Source organism: Panthera pardus, unplaced genomic scaffold (assembly GCF_024362965.1).
Source record: "Panthera pardus isolate Hobbes unplaced genomic scaffold, ASM2436296v1 HiC_scaffold_10, whole genome shotgun sequence".
In the NCBI taxonomy this organism is placed as follows: domain Eukaryota; kingdom Metazoa; phylum Chordata; class Mammalia; order Carnivora; family Felidae; genus Panthera; species Panthera pardus.
The window spans coordinates 72,264,378-72,288,289 of NW_026526655.1; the positions used below are offsets into that span (position 1 = coordinate 72,264,378).

Here is a 23,912-nt window from a genome sequence, read left to right on the forward strand (position 1 = left end):
ATGATCTCATGGTTCGTGAGTTGAAGCCCCATATTGGGCTGTGTGCTGACAGTACAGAAAGTGCTTGGGATTCTCTGTCTCCCTCTCTCTCTGCTCCTTGCACACTTGCTCGCTTTCTCATAAAGAAATAAATAAACAAACGTAAAATATATATAATATATATACATATATTTGGGGTGCCTGGGTTGCTCAGTTGGTTGAGTGTCCGATTCTTGATTTTGGCTGGGATCATGATCCCAGGGTCATGGGATCGAGCCCCACATTGGGCTCCATGCTGAGGGTGGAGCCTGCCTGGGATTCTGTCTCTCCCTCTGCCCCTCCCCTGATTGCCTGCATGTGCACACACACGCACTCTCTCTAAAATTAAATAAATAAAAAAATATATATTAAACTCATTAGGACTCATTTTGCATTCTTTGAATTATGTCTTTCATATTCTTCTGTTTTTAAACATCGCAAATAAGATTTCTTATTTCTCACCATTAAATGTCTAAATTTTGAATTCTTGGAGTGATGGCTCATGTTTATCAACATGGTCAAGTGTAGCACCAGTCTTATAAACAGTAGCTTTTCCAGAGGTACTACCTTCACAATGAAGTGCCATAAGCTTTCCCAATTCAAACTTAGGCTTCTTTAGCATTTTTACTTCTCTAACAAGGACATCATGGAGCAGATAAATAGACTGACAAGCCTTTTCTTTCCTTTTTTTTTTAATGTTTATTTATTTTGAGAGAGAGAGTGAGCCGGATTGTGAGTGGGGAGGGGCAGAGAGAGAGAGAATCCCAAGCAGGTTCTGTGCTGTCAGTGCAGAGCTGGACACGGGGCTCGATCCCACAAACTGCGTGATTATGACCTGAGTCAAAACCTAGAATCAGATGCTCAACTGACTGAGCCACCATGGTGCTCCTGGCAAGCCTTTTCTATGTCTTTTCCAATTGTTAGGGTCAGGCGTAAGGCAGGGTAAAGATAGGAGTCAGAGGCTAAAAAATTTTAGCAGTCAAAGGCTTTATTTGGGAACTGAGGTCTTGGGCGAGGTTTTGTGACTCAGGGAGAGAGAGAAGAGTCAGGGAAGTCGCCCCCAGGTGTGGTGGGGTGGGGTTTTTAAGCTGCAGCGGTTCAGGGTTTAGGTCCGGGTGGGCCTTTTTCCCCATCAGGTCGTGCTGTCGCTCGGTGATTGGTTGACCTCCAATTCGTTCTGGCAACTACTAGGGGCTTTTCATTGGGTTGAGCTGGCGAGATGGCCGTCCCCTCTACTGTGGTTCCAAGGACATCCTAACACCAATGCTGTCTGGAATAGAGTTATTGACCATTTCTTTCAATTCACCTGTCTGCACCTCTTAGGTCATGATTTCCATCATCTTTTTCCAAATTTGTTGGTGCTGAGCATAAAAAGTCTTCTGAATCTGATTGTTGCATTTTTTAGTAAAACCAACACAAAACAGACAAAATAACTTTTGGGAGTATTGACATCAAAACATGACCTTCAGTCATGTAATGCCATTTTTTGACCATGGAACACATTTTTTTATAGGTAAGATCCATGCCATGGAAATTAGGCAGTTTTTGCCCTGAACATCCTCAGTTCTAAATGTACCTTCATCATTCTGCAGGTAAGCAAGGCTTAATTCATAAACATGACACTCAGGGCCATCAGATGCAATTTTGGTTCCTTGAGCTTTTGTAATTAGTGTTTTTTCAATGTTACTTTATTGAACATAGCTGGTGCTTTCACATCATACCAATCTTTCTTAGAAGATGGATCAACCACTTTTTTCTTGGCTCCCTTTTTGCTGCCTTTTGTAAGGTGCTTTTTCTTGCCAATTGCCATGGCACTGCTCACGGAGGCAGAAGGGTTTCTTTCATATTCTTATTTCTTCCTCAATACCTTAATTTTAATTGTTAGCTGTATAAGTTTTCGTATTTATTTTTTTTTAAGATTATTAACTTATTTTGAGAGAGAGCTAGAGAGTGCACGAGGGACAGAGAGAGAGAATTCCAAGCAGGGTCTGCACTGTCAGCACAGAGCCCACCAGGGGGCTTGAACCCACCAAATGTGAGATCATGACCTGAGCCAAAACCAAGAGTTGGACGCTTAACCAACTGAGCCACCCAGGCGCCCTAAGTTTCGATATTTCTTAGGACAGACCTCTCATCTTTGCTCACTTATTTCAGAATTCTTATGTTAGTTGCTTTTCTCAGGTATGTTTTGACCATTTTTGTCAAGTGACAGAAAATAATCCTGTGAGTTTTGACTAGAGTTGAACTAAATTCACAAATTTTGATTCATTCTATTTTTATTTCATTTTATAACTTACTTTACAGAGAGAAGTTTTCCTGGGTGTAGAAAGCAGTCTTTCATTCTTGTTTCCTGGTGTGTCTTCTTCATTAATCTTTTACCTACTGTGTTTATTTCATACCTTTTAATGACAAAATTTTTGCCTGGGGTTTTCGTCTAGATGAGTCGTCTTCATATAAGGGCAGATTTATAAAGAATTACTATTTGCTTAACAATATATAGGTAGATTCTTCTTGACTTCCTTCTCTATTTATCTGTATACTGTCTTGTATCCTGAAGGCTTTAATACTATAGATTTATTCAGTCATTTAGTTCATCATTCAAAAGCCTGAGAAGTTAGGGAGGGAACTGGTCTTTGTTTTTGTTGATTGTTATTTTGTTTTCTTTGTGACCATTGCATTCATATGTAGACTCCTACCTTTGGTAAAACTGCCTGCCCAGGTCCCAATTCTGTTTTTACTCCCATTTTATTTTCTTTTTAAAAAATATTTTATTTTAATTTTTTTAAAAAAATGTTTATTTTTTCATATATATTATTTTTGTTTTAAGGAACTTTGTTGTTTTTTTAAATAAATTTATTTATTTATTTTGAGAGAGAGAGAAAGCATGAGTGGGAGGGGGCAGAGAGAGATGGGGAGAGAGAGAATCCCAAGTAGGTTCCACACTGTCAGTGCAAAGCCTGATGCAGGACTCGAACCCATGAACTGTGATATCAAGACCTGAGCCGAAGTCAGATGCTTAACCAACTGAGCCACAGGTGCCTTTTTTTTTTTTTTTTTTTTTTTAATTCTCAAGTTAGTTAACATACAGTGTAGTCTTGGCTTCCAAAGTGGAACCTAGTGAGTCATCACTTACATATACACCTAGTGCTCATCCCCAGAAGTGCCCTCCTTAATGCCCATCACCCATTAAACCCCCCCCCATCAACTCTCAGTTTGTTCTCTGTATTTAAGAGTCTCTTCTCTTTTGCTTCCCTCTCTGTATTTATCTTATTTTTCCTTCCCTTCCCCTATGTTCATCTGTTCAGTTTCTCAAATTCCACACGTAAGTGAAATCATGTGATATCTGTCTTTCTCTGGCTGACTTATTTCACTAATTATTCCTCCAATTCCATTGTGCAAATGGCAAGACTTAATTCTTTTTCCATCGCTGGGTAGTATTCCATTGCATATATATGTATACACACACACACACACACACACACACACACACACCACATCTTCTCAATTGATTCATCAGTTGATGGGCATTTGGGCTCTCTCCATAATTTGGCTATTGTTGATAGCACTGCTATAACCACTAGGGTGCATGTGCCCCTTGGAACCAGCATTTTTGTATCCTTAGGATAAATTCCTAGTAGTGCAATTGCTGGGTCATAGGGTAGCTCTACTTTTAATTTTTTGAGGAACCTCCATACTGTTTTCCAGGGTGCCTACGCCAGTTTGCATTCCCACCAACAGTGCCATAGGGTTTCCTTTTCTCCACATCCTCACCAGCATCTGTTGATCTGCAAGTTGTTAATTTTAGCTATTCTGAGCAGTGTGAAGTGGTATCTCATTGTGATTTTAATTTGTATTTCCCTGATGGTGAGCAATATTGAGCATCTTTTCATGTATCTATTTGGCATCTGGGTGTCTATTATGGAAAAGTGTCTATTCATGTCTTCTGCCCATTTCTTCTATGAATTATTTGTTTTTTTTGGGTGTGGAGTTTGGTTAAGTTCTTTATAGATTGTGGATACTAACTCTTTATCTGACATGTCATTTGTAAATATGTTCTCCCATTCTGTCAGTTGCCTTTTAGTTTTGCTGATTGTTTCCTTCGCTGTGCAGAAGCTTTTTATCTGGATGAGGTCTCAATAGTTCATTTTTGCTTTTACTTCCCTTGTCTTTGGAGACATGTCAAGTAAGAAGTTGCTGTGGCGAAGGTCAAAGTGGTTGCTGCTTGTATTCTCCTGTAGGATTTTGATGGTTTCCTGTCTCACATTTAGGTCTTTCATCCATTTTTGAATTTATTTCTGTGTATGGTATAAGAGAGTGGTCCAGTTTCATTTTTCTACATGTTGCTGTCCAGTTCTCCCAGAACCATTTGCTAAAGAGACTCTCATTTTTCCATTGGATATTCTTTCCTGCTTTGTTGAAGATTAGTTAGCCATGTATTTGTGGGTCCATTTCTTGGTTCTCTATTCTGTTTCATTGATCTATGCATCTTTTTTTTTTGTGCCAGTACCATACTGTTTTGATGATTACAGCTTTTAATACAGGTTAAATTCTGGGATTGTGATGCCTCCAGCTTTGGTTTTCTTTTTCAACATTTCTTTGGCTATACAGGTCTTTTGTGGTTCCATACAAATTTTAGGATTGTTCTAGCTCTGTGAAGAATGCTGGTGTTATTTTGATAGGGATTGCATTGAATATGCAGATTGCTTTGGGTAGTATTGACATTTTAACAATATTTGTTCTTCCAATCCATGAACATGGAATGTTTTTCCATTTCTTTGTGTCTTCTTTAATTTTTTAAATAAGCTTTCTATTGTTTTCAGCTTACAGATTTTTTTTAGCTCTTCCTTTTTAAAAATTTTTTAACGTTTATTTATTTTTGAGAGAGAGAGACAGAGCATGAGCAGGAGAGGGGCATAGAGAGAGGGAGATACAGAATCCGAAGCAGGCTCCAGGCTCTGAGCTGTCAGCACAGAGCCCGACAGGGGTTGAATGCATGAACCATGAGATTGTGACTTGAGTGGAAGTCAGACGCTGTTTTATCTCCCCCCCATTCACATACACGCACCTCAATCCCACCAAGCTGTCTCCCTCCAACTACGGAGATCCTAGTGCCACTCCGCAGATTGATTTCCTGGGTGTTGCAAGTGATCTGACCTCAATACAGCTGTGTTTCAGGTATGAGGAAAATCCTAATCCCCCTACTTCTCCACCATCTTAACTCCCTGTTTGTTTAGAGCATGAGTGGGGGAGGGGGAGAGAGAGAGAGAGGGAGGGAGGGAGGGAGGGAGAGAGAGAGAGAGAGAGAGAGAGAGAGAGAGAGAGAGAGAATCAATCCCAAGCAGTCTCCACACCTTCAGCCCAGAGCTTGACGCAGGATTCAATCCATGAACCATGAGATCAGTACCCAAAGTCAAGAGTCAACACTTAATTGAGCCACCCAGGTTTTCCTAAAGATTTTATTTTTAAGTAATCTCTACATCCATCATGGGACTTGAACTCACAACCCTAAGATCAAGACTCTCATGCTTCTCAGACTGAGCTAGCCTGGAGCCACTTTACTCCAACTTTAGATTGCCTACATGATGAAAGATAGCTTTGAATATTTGCCTCACTGCTTAAGAACATTTTATCTGGTAAGACTGTGTATCCTTATATACTCCCAACTCCTTACCACCCCCCCACACTAATTGCAGCCTGCATTCCTATTATTGTATAGCTGTGAAAAAGCCCTAAGAAGATTGGTGTTTATCTTAACCTGTAGTGTTTCTCCTTATATATTACCAGTTTGAAATAGTCTCCCTCCAACCACATACCAAAATCAGAGCAAGCCTTGACCACTCTTTGGAATCTGAGTCAGAGGTTAATTTTGAGGAGTGTCTATGTTCATTCTCTTCTAGCTGTGCTTTTGCAACAATGCTTTTGATCAAAGTTTTTGCAAGGGTAAGAATATCCCCGTGTAGTGAACCAGTCTTTTCCATGGCTCCCTTCAGTCTTCAGTCCTTGTTTCTAACACATTTGATCCTTTATTTTATTGGTTCTGGATTATAATTACAATGATTCAGGCTAAAAAAAACTTCTCAGTGAAGGGATTATCTTGAAAAAATCAGAACTGATGTATATTATAACATTATATACTATTTGCTCTCCTGTTGGTTCTTTTTTATACCTGTCCCAAACAAAAAGCTTATATATTTTTTTTAATTTTTTTTATCTTTTTAAAATTTTAATTCCAGTATAGTTAACATACAGTGTTATATTAGTTTCAGATGTAAAGTATAGTGATTCACGATTGCATATATCACCTAGTGCTCATCACAACAAGTGCACTCCTTAATCCTCATCACCTATTTCACCCATTCCCCCTACTTGCTTCCTCTCTGGTAACCATCAGTTCAAAACAAAAAGCTTTTAAAATCACTGTCTGAAGGCTAAATGTACACTGACATAGGCCTGAGTAGACAGCATGCTCCTAGAAAAAATCTGGTACAACCACTGGCAATGGGTGTGGGCAAGACAAAGAAAGAATCATCAAACCACTGAACAATAAGATCTACTGGGGATATTCAGCAATTTTGGTTGCTGGTTTATAAATGTAAAATATACACACTATCTTCTATAGATAAATTGCTCGGGCAAGAAAGCTGGTTTTTGCCACATTTTATTAAAAATAAATCTGCCGTGTGTGTAAAAAATAAAAAAATAAATAAAATAAATAAAATAAAATCACTGTCTGATTCAGTGGTTCTGGTATAGAAGAAATTTTGGAAGTAGGACATATTTGCTCATTGCAGAGCAGACAAAATAAAGTGCTGAGGTATTTATGGTTCTATGAAGTGTCTAGCAGATATTATAGAGATAATCTTGATGATTTAGATCAATTCACACAGTGCTGCTTTTGGTTCTGCGTAGCCACCTTTTGTATTTCTTTTCACTTGCTCCTGTAACATGACCAAGAGAAGTTCTTCTCATTCTTTAGGCTAGGGACATGTTAGTGTTTACATCCTCTAGTCTGCTACTTTGCTGTCTATGTAATTTTGGTAAATCATTTAATCTGTCTATAAACTTCAATTTTCCTTTCTGTGATGATACTTTCTCTGTGATTTATGGTTATGTTACAAGTATATATCTTATAGTGTAAGATAGCTTAATGCATTGATACGTTAAGAAATATGAAAAAATATATAAATTATCTTTATAAATTATAAAATTTCATAAAGATAGGCCAGATTTGAGCTAGTATACTCTAAAGCAATCATAGGACACAGTGTTGGATTTCTGTCAGAAGATTCTTTCCTACCTGCATCATTTCTGTAATAAGCAAAGGACATCAAGCCCTTCCATAAATATAAATTCTAATTTAACTTCTTGTAATATATATTGTATTGTTTATAGAATTATTAATAGTTATATAAGGCAAAAATCAATGATGGTAAATAATGTGAGAAAGCAACATTGTTTCAGCAGTCTAAATATGATATCTGCACAAGTATAGTAATATTGTAGAAGTGAGTTTTTGTCTGAATGTATAACTTCTGATATACTAAATCTCAGATTTTGTAGAGACTTACTATAGAAATGGATGGAAAAAAAGGATTCCAATTCGTATGTTCATAATCTGTGTTATCCATATATAATGCTTTCTTCTTATTGGTGTAAACTGAGACTCATATAATAATAATAAATAAGATAAAAATGACAATTGAAAGGAAAATTAAGATTAAAAAATATGAAAGATAAAACAAAAAGTCTACTGAAAAATTAAAACAATGAAGCAGGGGCACCTGGGTGGCTCAGTTGGTTGAGCATCCAACTCCTGATTTCAGCTCAGGTCATGATCTCACCATCATAAGATAGAGCCTCGAGTCTGGCTCTGTGCTGGGCATGTAGCCTGCTTAGAATTCTCTGTCTCCATCTCTGTCTCCCTCTCCCTTGCTTATGTGTGCACATGAGTGCTCTCTCTCTCTTGCAAAAAAACAAAACAAAACAAAACAAACAAAAAACAACCCCAAAACAACAACAACAAAAACAGCAGCAAGGAAGTAAATCAGAAGTAAGAGAAAATAGTTTTAAAAGGATAGAATAAAAATAAAGCATTGATAGAATCTTGTAAGTATCAGACACAGAAGTTGACATTTTATTCTTTCTGGTATTATTGAATTATGTCTGTCAATCACTGCACTGGCTGAGTCAACAGAAAACTCATTCTTTTTGACCCATTAAATGTTAGTCAGTGAGGACTGAATTCAGTGATGCACAAAAACCTGTTTTCAGCATTAATAATATTAATAAACATTGCTAGAGGTAATTTCCACAATTTCTGAATCTTAATTGAAATTACTGACCATATACAGAATGTCCTGATATAATTGACCCCATTATATTTACCCAGTTTCATGAAAGACACAGATCTGTCATTGTTTACAATTTGGGTGTGATAAACTGACAGTGCTTTGAAATTACATGTATTTTTGTATTTTTACATAATTACTTGCTAATAATTGCTTGTATTCTTTAATGTTATCAATTAGAATTCCATATGTAGCTTCTATGTCTTAGGCACAATTTTTAACTGTTTATTTACATAAATTTCAAGCTGCAGTCAAGCTGCAAGAATAAGAATAGTATAGAACATCCAGTATAGCTTTTATCCCTTTTTCAAAATTCACCGTTTGCTTTTTTGTTCTGAACCATTTGAGAGTAAACTTTATTTTAACAAAATTTAAAAATGGGGAGAAAAAAGAACATATGATAGACCTAGGTTTTATATTTCTTATGAACACAGTTGCCTAGAAAAAGTCCTATACATATAATATGTCCTTTAAAAAGATTTGGTAATTGTTTTATAATTATTAGCATCATTATTTTAATTAGTAAATAATGTAGTACAGGGATAATTTTTTTTGAGAGAAAGTGCACACCTGTGGGTGTAAGTAGGGAAGGAGCAGAGGGAGAAAGAGAGAGAGAGAGAGAGAGAGAGAGAGAGAATCTTAAGAAGGCTGAATGCTCAGCACATGGAGCCTGTCGCAGAGCTCAGTCTCACAACCCTGGGATCATGACCAGGGCAGAAATCAAGAGTTGGACGCTTAACTAACTGAGCCACCTGTGTGCCCCAGGAATAAATTTTATTCTGTGTGTGACTTGCTTTTCCTATGATGGTGTACTATTACTCTTGTTTACTTCTCACCTACCACCTTGCACCTTGCAGTTTGGAGTTTTAGTCCTCAACATTCTTAAATTGTTTTGATATTTTCTCTTGTGTCACGATAAAAATCAAAAGAAAAGTGATTTAATAAATTGCTGTACTTTAAAATAGAATTTATCCTAGGGTACCGGGCTGGCTTAGCCAGTAGAGCATGTGACTTTTGATCTTGGTGTTGTAAGTTCAAAACCCACATTGAGTGTAGAGTTACTTAAAAAAAAAATATTAAGAAACAAGCAAACAAAAAACTCATCCTGCTCTTAATGTTCCAGTCTTATCAAAATGCATATGAAATATAATAAACTCAAGGCGACTGAGTGGCTCAGTCGGTTGGGCTTCCGACTTCAGCTCAGGTCACCATCTCCTACTGCGTGAGTTCAAGCCCCACTTTGGGAGCTCTGCTGTCAGCACAGAGCCCGCTTCAGGTCCTCTGTCCCGCTCTATCTCGGCCCCTTCCCCCTCTCAAAAATAAAAAATAAGCATTTAAGCAAAAAAAAAAGAAAGATAGTAAACTCAAAATAGTTGATAACTTACCTTTGAGCGTGGCCTATATTATATGGATACATAGGATTTTTTTGAATTATGCTTGCTCCTTTGTTGTGGTATTATTCCTTAGTAGAATCAGCCACATTGTCTCTAAATATAAGAAATCTAAACTAGATAATTATTATTATCATATTTATAAAAAGTAGTTTGTCTTCTGTTCCTACCACTGTACTGAAATAGTTCCTTTGTGCATCATGAGTTATATTCTCCTTTTTTTTAAATCCAGTAACCTTGCTTAGTCCTCATCATCTCATTACCTGTAGTATTAGCAGTGAATCTTGGCCTCTTGAATCATAATTAGTCCATGAAGTGTGAAATTCCCATATATAAAAATATTTTTATTACATTTTAAAGAGCTGTCTGTTGGTCTTCTATCTTCAAGAGAATTTTAGATCCAAATGATTGGCTTACTGCCTGATATATTAGGGGAGAAGTATTAAAAGTAGAGCTCCTGAGGATAGTAAAGTCTCTAAATAATTTCCAGAATCTTAAGCTGAATGAGCTAGTTAGTCTGACCCACGATAGTTGCTTTGGCTGTGCAGTCTGTTGCAGAGCTTTTGAGACTGTGTCTGTGCTAGGGGCTAGATTCATTTGATTCATTTAACAAATAATTATTTATTGAACATCTCTTATGGATTAGGTATTGGGAAAACAGTGATGCATAAAACATTTCCTGCTCTCAAAAAGTAGGAAGGGTTACTCAAAATACTTAAAAAACCAAGTGATAACTATAAAGCTTAGACTCCAAAAGTCAGAGAGATGAGGTACAGGTTCTAGTTGCTATTTAAGTGTAAGGCTATTACAAAAAGTGGAATTTTGTTTTTTAATAACTTCTAACCATTTTCAATAAAGCGTAAAGTTACACAATAATTTTGGAGTCTAGAGTTTGAAGGACCTAAGCAGGTTTTTACAGATCTCCTTTAAACTGTGTTAGTTAATAAAGTCAAAGCATTTTCTATTCAGATATGTATATATTCAGAATCCTCTGCATTTTAATTACTATATCTTTGACAAGAGAAATGTCTTCTAGAATAGAGGTAACTGTAAAAGTTGCTAATAGAAACAAAATATTCTTTTGTGTAAATTTATATTATGGTTTCATAGATTTTTGGGTTTTTTTTAAGATTTTATTTTTTAAAGAGTCTCTACACCCAACGTGGGGCTTAAACCTACAACTCTGAGATTAAGAGTCACATGTTTTATCGACTCAGCCAGCCAGGCACCCCCAGAGATTTGTTTTTGGTTATTTGATAACTGTCTCTTTATTTTGTAGGGCAGAGAAATTCAAGTAGAATGTTTCATAAATAGACATTATTAAATGTATTAAGGGAACATCTGTTTAAAATGGCACTGTTTCGAATCTTTTCATAAATTGCTTCCATGTGATCCAATTACTGTATTTTTACTGGCAATTGTATCACTCATTTCCAATAAACTGAACTTAGTACATTTTCCACAATCAAGATTCCACATCTTTTCACTTTCTCAAGCCTCCGACCTCTCCATGGTCCCTTGCAATGTTTTTTAAAACTTAAAAAACATTTTAAAACATTGCAGACATACAGACTATAAAATAATACAATGTTTGTACTGTACCTATCACCTTACTTTAATAAATGTTAATCTGTTGCCACATATGTTTCAACTTATTATACATAAATAAAACCAGGTACACTTGAAACCTTATATGTAACTACCCAATCCCATTCTTTCTCTTCCTTTTCTTCATAGAAGAGAGATTTGTGTCAATCACTCCTAAGAAACTCCTAAGAAAGTGTACGGATTTGTACCATATATGTATATGATATGCAGTATTGTTTGGCAGGTTTTAAAACCTTATTATATAGCATTATACTGTATGTATCATTTTCCAAACTGTTTTTATCACTAATCGTTGTTTTTCAGATTTATCCGTGTTTATTCTTGTACTGTAAGGTATTCATCTTAATTGCTGAACAGTATTTCTTTGTATGAATATAATGCAGTTAATTTATCTGTTCTCCTAATAGTTGATATATAGGGTGTTTATAGTTTTTTACTATAAGTGTTGAAAGGAATATTCTTCTGCCTATCTTCTTAGGCATAGCTGTGGGAGTTATGAAGGGTATATATCTAGAATTGTATTTGTACCTTGAAATACTTATCTAATGACAAATTGCTCTCTGATAGTTGTACATTAACATTCCACAATCCCTAGGTCTGTGTTGTGATTTGGGAAAGCTCTGGCCTCGTGGCTGGCAGCAGACCACATCCACCTGTCCCTCAGGGTGTCCCCTTCACTGCTCCCAAGTGATTGCTGAGGAATGATGTCTGTACATCTGGAGAGTGGGTTCTGGGAGCCGCTGTCCCTGCCATACATCCTTGGCTTTTCTGGATAACATCATCATGCAGGGGACAGTTGCTATGACAAAATGCATGCCAGATTTCCATATTTTTGATCCTTAATGAATTTGATATTATTAGACTTAAAATTTTTACCAATCTGACTGGTTATTAAGTGGTTCCTAATTGTTATTTTTATTTCTCCCATTGCCTGGTTAAATATCTTTTATATGTTTATGAGTCATCTAAGTTTCCTCTTTTGTGGTTTGTTCCTATTCTTGGCCCATTTTTCAAACTTAGGCTGTCTGTTATTCTACAGTTATATGACTTGGCGATATCTTCTCTCAGTGCCTTGTCTTTGGTTAAAACGTCGTTGTATAGAAATTTAAAAATTGTTAGTTTTTTCTTTTATGATTATGTTTTTTTAATTTAAAAATCTTTCCCCATTGTTCCAGTGAGTAACCCAAAATTTAGTGACTTAAAACAACACTTATTTTATTATATTTTACGGTTTCTGTGTGTTAGGAATTCAGACAGAGTATAGCAGGGTTTCTTTGTGTCTGCTCCATATGCCTCGGATGGAGTCTAGGGGTGGCTTCCCAGCCGTAAGCTGGAATAATCTGGAGATACCTTTGTTCATGTCTTATGGTTGATGCTGATTGTTGGCTGGGTTTTCAGCTTGGCTGCCAGCCAGAAATCCTATACTCTTAACTTTCTTTGTTGATTAGGAACTAAAGGACAATATTATATAGAAGTGGTAACAACAAACATTTAGTTTTTTTCTTGACCCTATTGAGAATGCTTCTTCATTTTAATTATTATTTGTTACTACTAATAGTAAGTTGTCATGTTAAAGAAATTTTCTACTTTTTAACTAAGTTGGTGAAGAGTTTTTACTCAAAACTTATATTTGGATTTTATTGAATACTTTTTTTGCATTCTTGAGGAGATACTGTAATTTTCTCCTTATAATTCATTATATTGTGATTAACATTAATAGCTTTTCAGAAATAGAGCTATCCTTGTATTCTCTGAATAAAAACTGCTTAATCATGATTTATTAATAGTATTTTCATATTTTGCTATATTTGATTTACCAGTGTGTTTAGGATTTTGCAACTGAAATTGGTTTGGTTTTACTTTCAAAATTAAACTAGTTTCATAAAGTGAGTCTTTTCCTCTTTATCTTTTCTCTTTTCCATAATAAATAAATAAATACTTAATCTAAAAGAAGACAAGTAAAGAAGGAAAAGGAAAAAAGGATTGATAGAAAACAACTATCATGATGGTAGATTTAAATCCAGCCATATCAGTAATTATATTTAATGTAAATGGTATAAATACTTCAATTAAGAGAGACAGATCAGATAAAAATGTAAGAACCAATTATATGCTATTGAAGAAAAACTCATTTTAAATATAAAGACATAGGTAGATTAAAAGTGAAAGGGTATAAAAGGTATACTTGACAAATAATCAAAAGAAAGCTGGATTGATTATATTAATTTCAGGCTGAGTAGATATCAAAGCAAGATATATTATCAAGGACCACAGAAATTAATAATAAGGGATTGCTTTCATCAAGAGTTACCAAAACATAAAAAAAATCCTAAAATCACAGGCACCTAAAAAGTAACAAAATAAAATGAACAACTTTATATGAAATTTGAAATCTTATGTAAAACAGATAATTTTCTAAAAGAACTTAAAGTATCTATACTTCAAAATTGCTTCAGGATTTTTAAAAACCCGAGTAAATGAATAATCAAGAAAGAAACAGTATCAACAATTAAAATTGCCCTCCCCTAAAATACGAAAAAATAAACAAGCTAATCTTTAAGGAATGATTGTATTTTGTATACAATTTCTCAGTTTTGAAGCTGTTACTTCATTGTGTTTTGTTTTCTCTTGTTGCTGAGGAATAGTCTGTTGGTATTCCTTATGAGATAATATATGTCTTTTTCTCTTTGACATCTTTTGTGATTTCCTGTTTATCCTACCTAATGTTCTGCAATTTCATCTTGATGTTTTGTCTAGATGTGGATATATATTTTTTTATCCTTCTTGGGACACAAACTATACTTTGAATGTGAGAAACGAATTCCTTCTTCAATTCTAAAAGATATTCAGTTGTTAACTCTTCAAATGTTGCCTCTTTATAACTCCATCCATTTTTTAGGACCTACCTATTAGTTACATGTTGGAGCTTCTCAGTATTGCCTACAGATCTCTTAACTGTTTATTTATTTATATTTATATATATTTTTTATTTGAGAGAGAGACCGTGAGTGGGGGAGAGGGGCAGAGGGAGAGAGAGAGTATCCCAAGCAAGCTCCATGCTCAGGATGGAGCCCAATATGGGGCTCAATCTCAAAACTCCAGGATTATGACCTGAACTGAAATCAAGAATTGATGGGGCCGATTGGGCCGCCCAGGTGCCCCTTAACTGTTTTTTTTTTTTTAAACTAAGTTTGTTGATACATAATTCACCTGTAAAATGCACCCTTTTAAATAAATATACAATACAATTCAATGGTTTTTAATATATTTACAGAGTTCTGTACCATCACTACTATATAATTTTATGACTTTTTTTTTCACCTCATTAAGAAATCCCATATATAAACTAGAAGTCACTCTCTATTTCCCACTACCTGGAAACCAGCCCCTAGAGACTAGCAATTTAATGGTTTCCCACTGCCCTGGGCCCTAGAAACCAGTAATTTCCTATTCTGGAAATTTCATATAAAAATGGAAATTTACAGTATTTTGCCTTTGTGATTGACTTCTTTCACATAACAGTGTTTTATATTTAGGTTCATCCATGTTGTAGCATGTATCTGCACTTCCTTTTATTTTATTACTGAATGATCTTTCATTGTAGGGATTACCACATTTTGTTTGTTTATCAGTGATGAACATTTGAATAATTGTGAATATTAAACAGTTATGAAAAATGCTGCTATGATCATTCATGCACAAAACCTACACTGTAAACATGTAGATTTTTGTGTGACATATATTTTCAATACTCTTGGGTACATAGGAAAGGAATTACTGTATGATATGGTAATTCTGTTTAACTTATTGAGGAACTACCACATATTTTCCAAAGTGGCTGCAACATGCAATCGCACCAGCAATATTTAGAGGCTTCAGTTTCTCTGTATCTTCACCAACACTTGTTATTTTCTGTCTTTTTCATTTTAGCCAATCTAGGGGTATGAAGTAGTATCTCATTGTGGTCTTGATTTGCATTTCCCTGGTGGCTAATGTTGTTGAGCATCTTTTTGTGTGTTTATGGTTCATTTGTATATCTTCTTTAGATACATTTCTATTAAAATTCTTTGTCCATTTTAAAATTGCATTATTCGTTTTTAACAAATTGAGTTTTAAGAGGTATATTTATATATATAATACAATTTCTTTATTAGACAAATGCTTTGCAAGTATTTTCCTTCATTTCTGTTGTCTCTTCACTTTCTTGACAGTGTCTTTTGAGGCACAAAAATTTCACCTTTAGATAAAGTTCAATTTATCTATTTTTCTTTAATTGCTTGTGCTTTTAACTTTGATTGCCTTCACTTTTGACATCATATGTAAGAAATCATTGCCTAATCCAAGGTCAAGAAGATTTACACCTATATTTTCTTCCAAGAGTTTTATAATTTTAGCTTTTTTTTGGATTTTTTATCCATTTTGAGTTAATTCTGTGCATGGTATGAGGTAAAGGTCCAACTTCACTCTTCTACATTTGGATATCTGGTTGTCCTAGCACTTTTTTGTTTTAAAGGCACCTGTTGTATTTAGGCACTCTTATCAAGTATCCATCAACCACACAAGTAAAGGTTTGCTTCTCGATTCCCAATTTCATTTCATTGATATAGTATTCATTTCAGTATCTAGTATTGGGGCACCTTGGTGGCTCAGTCAGTTAAGCATCCAACTTTGTGCTGACAGCTCAGAGCCTGGAGCCTGGTTGGGATTCTGTGTCCCTCCCTCTCTGCTCCTCCCCTGCTCGCTTTCTGTCTCTCTTTCTCTCAAAAATAAATATTAAAAAAATAAATAAATATCTAGTATTAAGCCATTATCACACTGCTTTGATTGCTGTAGCTTTGTAGTAAGTCTTAAAAAAAATAAGTGTTAACTTTCCAGCTTTGTTCCTCTTTTTCAAGATTGTTTTGGCCATTTTGGGTCCCTTCCAAATTTCTTACAACAAGTTCTCCTTTCATGACTTACCTCTGTGAGGGCTTGTTAAAGATTTTTTATCTGAAATTATTTTCTTGAAGATTACTCAAAATATACTTTGGCCAAATTCAGTATTCCTCTCTCCTGTTATGTATTCCTCTTTTTTCCAGTTTTCTAGGAAGATCTTTTCCCTCTTCCTTTCCAATTAACAATCCTTTTCTGACCTTTTTTTCCCCTTACAATATTTCTTTTTCTTTTTTAGCTCATGAGTACACTTCATGTCCTAAGCACTCTGTTAATCTCTGGGAAAGAAAATTCTAATTAAACACAATCTTTATTCTCAAGTTGCTTATGATAAATAAAATAAAATAAGAGGCACGTAAGTCCATGCTAAATTCTCAGTCTTTCATAAAGGAGAAATCAACTTTTTGGTTTTGATTTTGATTTTGATAATATATTTTGGTTTAAGTTTTGGCAAACTTGAAAGCAGTATTCAGTTTAAAAGAGAGTACTTATGTTAAAATAATTATAAGAGAAAAAAAGCAAGCATTGTCTATGTAGAGAAATTAAATGTAAATGAATAGCAATAAAGGAAAAACAAGCTCTAAAAATTAATGTAAGAATGACTATAATGTGAATAAATTAAATATGCTTTTCTTCTTTTTATTTTTTATTTTTTTATTTTTTATTTGAGAGAGCGAGAGAGAGAGAGAGAGAGAGTGAGCAAGCATGAGTGAGGAAGAGGGGCAGAGGGAGAGAGAATCCCAAGCAGACTGACATGGGGCTCAATATCGCAACCCTGGGATCATGACCTGAGCCGAAATCAAGATTTGGATGCTCAACCAACTGAGCCACTCAGGTGGCCTGGTTTACTTCTTTTTTAATTAACTTTTCACTCATTTATTCATTTTCCCAAAATAAATGTATTGAGTATTTTTTCCCAAAACAACAAATTCATCAATTTTCCAACACCCAGTGAGTCTCTGGCAATTTAATTCAATTCTGACACAGTGCAGATCCCACAGGTTAAGGGCTCACTCCCACAAGACTGCTGCCTGCTTCCAGTGCCAGCTGCAAATGGGGTCCCTAGGCTACCCACATTTCTGCCTGGCCAACTATAAATCATGGGTTCCCACGACCCCCTCCCTGAGGACTTAATAGAACTCAAGAAAGTGTTCTACTTACTGTCACAGTTTATAATAAAGGATACAGATGGACAGGCACAATAAGAAGTATATTATAGGGTGATGTCTAGAAAGGTCCTGAGCACAGGATCTTCTGTCTCCATAGAGTTAGTATATATGATGCTTTTGGCATATGGATCTGTTCACTAACTTGTAAGCTCCCTAACTCCTATCATTTAGGGGTTTTTATGAAGGTTACATAGGTATCGTTGATTGGCCCATTGTTGACAAATTCAATCTCAAGTCCCTCACCTGTCTTCGGAGGTAGTGGAGCTGGAAGTTCTAACCCTCTAATTGAATGGTTGGTTTTTCTCTGGTGACTGACCCCCATCCTGAAGTTATCTACCTACCTTCCCCATGAGTCCATTCACCAACATATAGACGTAGTAAATTTAAATTCCAGAACTTTTTGGAGCTCTGTGTCAGGAACCAGAGATAGAGACTAAATATTTATTTTTTATTATACTACAAGTATCTGTTATATATTAGATTATTTTTTATTGCACTACAAGTATCCGTTATATATTAGACATAACCATTACTTTTATGAAACTTGGAGTCTAGTGAAAGGAAACAGATTAATAAAAAGAAGATCCTAACAATAGGAATAAGTTAATTAGTGATAAAGATATGCACAGCATCTGATGGGGTGTTAAGATCACCACATTTATCTACAGGGTGTAGGGAGTGCTGGAAGTTGGCACTGGGGTCAGAGGAGAGATGGCAGAAGTTAGGAGAAGTTGCTCTTTTCTAGATAAAAGGAGAGAAGACAGAGAAAGGGTAAAAAGTGTCTTGGGGCTAAAAATGACAGGAAAATGTCATTTAATGGGGATCACTTTTTCCTCAGGATGATATATTGGAGAGACTTTCAAATTGAGTATTACTCTGCTTTTTTATCTATTGCCCTCTTCTATACAGTGAAATCATATTTAAATACTGGAATGAGGGGTGACTAGGTGGCTTAATTGGTTGAGCAGCCAACTCTTGATTTCAGCTTGTGTCATGATCTCAGGATCTGTGGGATTGAGCCCTGTGTCAGGCTCTGCACTGACAGCGTGGAGCCTGCTTGGGATTCTCTCTCTCCCTTTCTCTCTGCCCCTCCCTCTCTCTCTCTCTTAAAATAAATAAACTTAAAAAACTCAAGTGTCCTTTAAAAAATTTTTTAAGAAGTAAAATACTGGAATCAAATTGTCCATATTCTAAAGTGAAATTGATTTCTAAGTAAGAACATTCTAAGTTTTTTTTTCTTGTTTCAATGTTTATTTATTTTTGACAGAGCACAAGCTGTGAAGGTACAGAGAGAGGGGGGAACAGAGGATCCAAAGCAGGCTCTGTGCTGACAGCAGTGAGCCCGATGTGGGACTAGAACTCATGAACCGTGAGATCATAACCTGAGCCAAAGTTGGATGCTCAACTGAGTCACACAGGTGACCCAGAACATTTTAAGTTTTAAAGTTTCAACTAAAGATCAGAATCTTTATTCTCTACATTCTGGTATTGTATATCAGAGGAAGTTAAAGCACAGATAAAATATACAACTTAGTTTAGTAGACGTACATTGAAAACCTATGTATCAGACACTCCACAAGGCTTACTGTTGTATCATGGACCTTCTTTTTTTAAGATTTTAGTTTATTTTATTTTTTAAAGTAATCACTACACCCAACACAGGGCTTGAACTTATTTACAACCTGGAGATCAAGAGCTGCATGCTCTACTGACTGAGCCAGCCAGGCACCCCTGTCATGGAACATTTTTGTATCTTAATGAACTGACCTGCTTTCTTTGGATTAAGTTAAAGCACAAAAAAAGATAATCTCCCAGGTGAATTAATTGCTGAAAATGGTGAAATTTTAATTCATATACATTTTTGAAATACAGTGACTATAAAGCAATTAGAAAAGTGAAGTCATTTTTAACATATGGAGTCAAAAATATTTTTATCATGAGAAATGTAAGCATCTTTTTTATGTATTTTTGTTTTAAAAAATTCTAAATCTACCAACTTAAAAAAATGCAAACATTTGCATCTTTTCATACTATTTCTGCTTAATATTAGAAAACTGGTTGATCAAGTGGGTACAGCATTAAACCTGTTTTCATGTAATGAAACTTTTTTACCTATTTTGTTTAAGTATATGATAAGAAAGGAAGAACACAGTCTGCACATTTTGTAGTATGTTGGTTATTCTTTGGGTTGCTGTAAAAACAATCATTGTTTAATCTTGAATAGCTCACTTCTCAATATTTTTTAGAAACTGAAGGCAGGTGTTCCCTTTGAAATATTCCAATTTTTATGTTTGTTTAATTCATTAACAGTTTGAGAATTAGAATCATTTTTTAAATTTAAAGCTTTATGCATTGTTTTGAGAACAAGGCTGGGTGACATTAATTCTGTGTATCATTGATAATATCACACATATAGATTGAAATTATAAGTCAGGACATAATTGGTTATGGAATAGATCACATACCTTAATTGTTGCTTGATAAATGCTGCCTGTGCATCACTGGATAGAACAGAGATCATGCCAAGTAATGTTAGGGGGTAGGTCACAAAAATCCTATAAGGAAAAAAATAGTAAATGGAATAATAAAATTCATTTACTATGGCAATAGTGAATTAAAATTATATCTAATATAACTTAGATATTGAAGTGGTGAAACTTATTAGGAGCGCTCATGTTCTTGCCCTCTTCCCCCAGCAAAGGCAGTATTATATTTGTTTCAAATTCCATCCATAAGAATCGCATTCTTAAGAAACTCAGAAGTGTTCTTTTCACCATCCTTCTTACCATAAATTTAAGCTTGTGACTGCATTTGGTTAACTAGCTTGATGGTCAGTATCTTCCATTCCTAGAACTTTAAAGAAAAGTGTTGCCTATTCAGACCAGAGTAATCCAGACACTGGAATAAAATCTTTGGTCACTATTGAAAGAGTCAAACTTAGCATTGCCTTTAAAGCTACAAATAAGAGCTATTAACTTTTTTTTTTTAAAGCTTTTAAGTCTACATGGAGAACTCAGTGAGCATGCAAATATTATATGCTTTACTTTTTCAAGCTATAATCTATTTATTTGTTAGTTTCTTTTGAAATGTTTCAAGCTGTCTTAATATCCATCTTTTTTTTCTAATTATTTGACAATTGCCAGTTTTTGTTGAAATGTTAAAACAATATGCCTCTTTATGGATACCAACTGTTCATTAACTAGGCAATACATTTGGTATTGAGGAAGAAGAAAATAAACAAGCAGTGCAAGGATTTGTGTTGATATTAGTAACTATTATACAGTAGTTCCATGTAATATGGAGATGTGTTTTCTGCCTCAAAGTAGTTTTTTAAATGTTTATTTATTTATTTTTGAGAAACAGAGAGCAAGTGAACAGGGGAGGGGCAGAGAGAGAGAGGGAGAGAGAATCCCAAGCAGGCTCCGTGCTGTCAGCACAGAGCCCGATGTGGGGCTCGAACCCTCGAGCTGTGAGATCATGACCTAGCTGAAATCAAGAGTCGGACACTTAACCAACTGAGCCATCCAGGCACCCCTGTCCTAAAGTAGTTTTGATCTTCTATCTTCATTTGCACATATTATAATTTATTTTATTTTTTCACTCCTAATCTGACAACTGGTAATAGATGAAAATCCTTAAAAATTCATTGTGAACAAAACTTTACAACAAAATGATAAGTAAGCCAATTAAGGAATAGGCAAAGGATTCGAACATTTCTCCAAGAAGATGTACAAATGGCAATAAGCACGTGACAAAGTGCTCAACATCATTAGCCACCAGGAAATGCAAATTAAAGCTCTAATGAGATAATACTTCATATCTACTAAGATGACTATAAAAAATAATGGAAAATAACAAGGGTTGGCAAAGATGTGAAAAATTGAAAATCTCATGTACTGCTTGTGGGAATGTAAAATGCTACAGCTGTTTTGGTAAACAGTTTGGCAGTTAATAAGTTAAATATAGTCACCATATCACCCAAAATCTCTGTTTCTAGGTATTTATCTAAGAAAACTGACACTTTTTGTACACACAAAAATTTGTATATGAATGTTCATAGCATTATTTATAAGAGCCTAAAGGTAGATACAACCTAAATTCCTATTAACCAATGAATGGATAAAAAAAATGCACGTACAGGGCGCCTGGGTGGCGCAGTCGGTTAAGCGTCCGACTTCAGCCAGGTCACGATCTCGCCGTCCGTGAGTTCGAGCCCCGCGTCAGGCTCTGGGCTGATGGCTCGGAGCCTGGAGCCTGTTTCCGATTCTGTGTCTCCCTCTCTCTCTGCCCCTCCACCATTCATGCTCTGTCTCTCTCTGTCCCAAAAATAAAAAAAAAATTAAAAAATGTTGAAAAAAAAAATGCACGTACAATTGACTATTATTAATACATATAAGAGAATGAAGTACCAATACATGCTATAGTATGGATGAGCCTTGGAAACAGTATGATAAGTGAAAGAAGCCACACAGTAGAGGTCAGATATTATATGATTCCATTTATGTGAAAATGTCCAGAATAGGCAAATTCATAGAGACAGAAAGTAGATTAGCGGTTGCCAAGGCCTGAGAAGGAGAGTGGGGAGGAGAATGGGCAATGACTGCTTAATTGGTATGGTGTTTCTCTGTGGGATGATGAAAATGTTCTGGAATTCAATAGTAGTTGTACAACATTGTGAATCTATTAACACCACTGAGTTATATACTTTAAAATGGTGAATTTTATGTTATGTGAATTTTATCTCAAGTTTAAAAATTAATTGTGATTTCTAACAATATATTTTGGGGAGGAATACCTGTAATAGGTAGAATACTGCTCTGGATATTCCATATCTTATCCTTGAATTAAAGTTGTGTGTGACATACTTGAACCCTGTTTAGCTGCTGAAAGACTCTTAAGTACTATGCCATTGGCCAGTCTGGGAGGAATGTTAAAGAAATCCTTGTTCAAAAATGATTAGTTATTGCTGGAATATTTTTGACAACTCAATAGAATGACTTTTCTTAGGTCTCAGTAACAAAAAGAGCTTTCTTCAAGAAAATGATTTAATTTTATGAGTACTGTGAATAATATAAATCAGTAAAAGCTGCCTATGACAGTCATTTCTTTGCATTTGGCTATCAGGAAACTGAAACCCCTATCTCTTTGGTTGCCCCTTCCCCCTACCATAACTAAGAGTACAGGGCTTTGTGGCATGCATTTTTGAAACTAACTTTATTTTTGGCCTAATGTTATTTTTCTCTCAATTTCTTATTTTTATTTTGTTTATTATGTACGTAAGTGTATTATCTCATATCTTATGTTTTAACGGGACAGAATATAAAAATAAGAAGGAATAAAAAATCTTACAATTGGAGGGAAAAAAGCTTAAAATGCAAATGTGTTTGAATAACATATTAATTTACACTAATATGTCCTCAATGGTCTTTATAACTGTCGAATTCTTTTTATTTTAAGTTTTTATTTAAATTCCAGTTAACATGCAGTGTAACATTAGTTTCAGGTGTGCTAGATAGTGATTCAGCACTTCTGTACAACAGCCGGTGCTCATCACAGCCAGTGCACACTTTCATCCCCATCACCTGTTACAACTATCTAATTCTTAACTTTTTTAAGGAGGCAAGGGAACATTACAGAAAATAATGAGAAATGATGAAGATTTGTGTCAATGATTGATATGAGTATTGCTTTCTGTTTTGAGTAGAGTGGTGAGTTACAGAAGAGGGTGCTGGAAGTCCAAAAGTGGAAATGGGTCAATACAGAGAAGGAAAAAGGGAAAGTACAATGGAGATGTTTTTAAAAATTGCTGGCTTTACTCTTTATCTAATGTTGATCCTATTTAAGCCCCACTGTGCATAATCAAATAAAAGCTGTGTATGGCATTATTTTTAAATTGCGCAGCTGCATGTGTATAGCTTAGAAGGACATTGCTGTCACATCATAAAATGATCAACATTGCTTTGCATAATCTTTTTAGCATGACAGCCTCTATTATAAAATAATACTGTTTCTAAGGGATTTTTAATTTAATTATGTATATACTATATTCCCCTCTGATTTTCAATATAGTTTCCATATAATCCTTAGATTAGTTACATGTTGTATATTTATTATCTTTGCATTTCTAGCGGCAAAGGACAGATTTATGCATTTATTTGATGCTTAGTAATCATTGATTTTGCTTCTGTAATTTTCCCTATCATCATTCATTTTTTTTCTCATCTCATCAGCATATATACATGCTGTACTGTTCCCTCATTTTAATACAAAAGCATTTCAAGATCCCACATCCCTCTTTAGCTATAGTACTATTTCTGTAGAGTCCTTTATAGCAAAACTCCTTCAAAGAGTTGTCCGTATATGCCACTTGCATGGCCTCGTCACACTTTCTTTGCTTTACTTGTTTTATTTATGCTTTTGTCTTCATCACTCGACTGACAGCAGTC

General features: G+C 35.1%; 1 pseudogene; it reads right to left on the reverse strand.

The window, feature by feature from the left end:
* Window positions 1-490: 490 nt before the first annotated feature.
* Window positions 491-1,828, reverse strand: LOC109271774 (40S ribosomal protein S3a-like; annotated as a pseudogene).
* Window positions 1,829-23,912: the final 22,084 nt, after the last annotated feature.